Here is a 462-nt window from a genome sequence, read left to right on the forward strand (position 1 = left end):
GCCAACGGCCATACCACGTTGAGAACACCGCTTCTCGTCCGATCAGCGAAGTTAAGCAACGTTGGGTTTGGTTAGTACTTGGATGGGTGACCGCCTGGGAACACCAAATGCTGTTGGCAATAATGTTTTTTGTTTTGTTTTGTTTCGTTTGTTTTTGTTTGAATGGCTGGCTCCACGGGAAATTCACGGAGTTGTGTGGAATAAGGCCTGGTAAAATGAATTAATATGTATGTCATGTTTAAAACAAACTCGCTTAATATAGATATTGTGTGAGGCTTTATACAAAAACAACCAACTAAAACAAAACATGTTGTATATATATATATATATATATATATAGCTTAATCCGGGTTTGAACTCGCAACTCCAAGAATACGCATCACTTATATACACTTTACCACTGGACCACTGCTGCAGGACACTAGCTTGATGCTGAGGTATCAATTTAATGACGTAAATGCC

General features: G+C 39.0%; 1 non-coding gene across 1 annotated transcript; it reads left to right on the forward strand.

Annotated features, from left to right (window-relative positions):
- LOC138361234 (5S ribosomal RNA) lies at nucleotides 1–119 on the forward strand. Its single transcript, XR_011226862.1, has one exon. It is a non-coding gene; the product is annotated as a 5S ribosomal RNA (ribosomal RNA).
- Nucleotides 120–462: the final 343 nt, after the last annotated feature.

The sequence above is a fragment of the Procambarus clarkii genome, unplaced genomic scaffold, assembly GCF_040958095.1.
Source record: "Procambarus clarkii isolate CNS0578487 unplaced genomic scaffold, FALCON_Pclarkii_2.0 HiC_scaffold_267, whole genome shotgun sequence".
Taxonomy (NCBI): domain Eukaryota; kingdom Metazoa; phylum Arthropoda; class Malacostraca; order Decapoda; family Cambaridae; genus Procambarus; species Procambarus clarkii.